Consider the following 2,326-nt stretch of genomic DNA (forward strand, 5'->3'; position numbering starts at 1 on the left):
TCAAACTTTCCTAATGCGAGACCTATTGCATTGCAAATGCTTGTGTTCTTTAACTATAATGATGCTCAATGTCATGCCATTCTCCTTGGCTGCTGGTAGAAGGTATGATACTGTCAAACTAATCTCTAATAACGTTTAGCGCACAATCACCCGTTAGGGTCTCTAGGTGCTGAGGGCCGTCGGGAAGATTAAGCAAGCTATTGCCCAGAGTCGCATGGTGCTGGGCTACCATGCCGCCGGATCGAACCCTGATCCCAAGATTCCAGCGTCAGTCGCCCTGGCCGCGGCGCCACACCTCTCCCACAATAATAACCCATAATCAGTCAACTACCCACAGTTGTGGAACTTTCACAAATATGCTTGAGTGTTTAGATACCTTAATTATTGTCACATAACATATCTTCAATAATTTGTTTTAACTGGTAGCACAAAACACCTATTCAGGTGCCCCACCCAAATGGGACAGTCAAAGCTGTGGACCACTTCTCAAGAGGCCTTTAACATCTTATGAAACTGAACTGTAAAATGGTCTGCTTAAGCGGATTTTTAAAAAAAAGTTTCTTGGACGGAGTAACCCCATTAACCTCTTGAGGAAGGTGGGCCCCACTTAGCATTGACCACATGGGCAGTGCCGGCGACAGAAGTGGGTGGTGTAAAAAATATTGCTATTAAAAGCGTCCACTGATTCCAGTATTCTGTAGTACCTAGGATGACATAAAAACAAACGTGTACTTTTTTGTCATCCTTGAACCTTACGTGATACCCAAATGTGGAACTAAACTCTCAGACAGCAGAGGATTTAACCAGTTGTCTAAAAATCAAAAACTCGTCCATTTCAGGTCCTCGAAATCCAGTGTTTCTCTTTCCCTATAACTGGTTCCTCTCTTTACCCTGCTCGGGTGATTAGCTACGGAGAGCCAGTGGGCTCAGCTCACTTTCAAAAGCAGCCACATGCGATGATCTCTCTCTCTCTCTCTACAACTTCACATGAGATGCTTGACATGTAACAAGGAGGGAGCGGTCCCTGCAGAGTAGGACTGGAGGGCAGTCTGTGGTGGTTTCTGAACATCCCAGTGAAGCAGGCGAAATGTGAAGCATCTGCCTCAAAACACATACACAAGAAGAGAAAGGGGTCCTTTCAGACAGCGTCATGAGAGTCAGGTGCATATGAATGTCACAGAGCCCAAGTAGCTCGCCGTGATCGTATAGTGGTTAGTACTCTGCGTTGTGGCCGCAGCAACCCCGGTTCGAATCCGGGTCACGGCATTGCGGGTGGCAATGTCACGGCAGTTGGGCGATATCTTTTCTTTCTTAATATACATTTTCAACAGATAGACTATTTTTTTTAAATGCCGCCTGTGCCCATGATTTGTACTTTCCAAGTGGTGATAATGTCAGCTTTAATCAAGAGAAGGCATTTCATTATGATGACACAGCTGTACTGCAGTAGGGAAAGAGTGTTTTAATAGCTTACTTTAAATATACTGTTGCATATTGTAGTCGGTGTAATTGCATATACATAGTTTTTACGGAACGCAGAAATATTTGCTTGTGTTATATACCTTTTCTGTAGGGATGTTTCATTTTTTTTCTGTAATGTTGTTTTATTTCTCGCCCAGACAAAAACGGGCATTAAAGACTTGTCCACATTAATGGGTAAACATTTATCCCTTAAATAAGGATAAAGACGGCTGTGCCATAAAGTGTATCCCAGCTCCACGAGAAAGTGCTAGTAATGTCCCCCAGTCTGCTGCATGTGATCTGTGTCTCTTCTCATCATCCATGAAGGGCCGATGGTTCATTGGTGCTTGTCTCTGTTCAGTACAGAAAGCATTGTCTTTTCATCGCCTGCGGATGTCAGTTCTGTCACTTGTCTTCATTTCAGGCATGGGTTGTACTGTGCAGCATCTTTGTTTCTGTCTGGTTCGGGTACAGCCCGGGTGGTTTAACAATGACTACATCTAAAGATTCAGCATCAGCGGTGGCCAAGTTGTATCGTCTTCTGTGTGTCTCTGAGGTTCATATGTACTATGTAAGCATCGGTGGGTCACAGATAGAACCTGTTACATACTACATGTGAGCTTCATAGCTGCTCTCTTCATATGAAGCATTAGTGCTTTATGATAACCATCCCTGTGGTCTTGTCAGCCTCATGCATGGACTCGAATTAATTACAAACAACAGTACATATCAGTCATGAATACTGACACAGTATTAGCTATATATGAGCATTACACAATGCTGCTCTCAGCGAGGCATTGGTGGTTCAGTGGTAGAATTCTCGCCTGCCACGCGGGAGGCCCGGGTTCGATTCCCGGCCAATGCA

General features: G+C 44.3%; 2 non-coding genes across 2 annotated transcripts; both read left to right on the top strand.

The window, feature by feature from the left end:
- Positions 1-1,194: 1,194 nt before the first annotated feature.
- On the top strand, positions 1,195-1,266 carry TRNAH-GUG (transfer RNA histidin (anticodon GUG)). The gene has a single exon. It is a non-coding gene; the product is annotated as a tRNA-His (tRNA).
- Positions 1,267-2,255: 989 nt separating this feature from the next.
- Positions 2,256-2,326, top strand: TRNAG-GCC (transfer RNA glycine (anticodon GCC)). The gene has a single exon. It is a non-coding gene; the product is annotated as a tRNA-Gly (tRNA).

This window comes from Lissotriton helveticus, chromosome 12, assembly GCF_964261635.1.
Source record: "Lissotriton helveticus chromosome 12, aLisHel1.1, whole genome shotgun sequence".
In the NCBI taxonomy this organism is placed as follows: domain Eukaryota; kingdom Metazoa; phylum Chordata; class Amphibia; order Caudata; family Salamandridae; genus Lissotriton; species Lissotriton helveticus.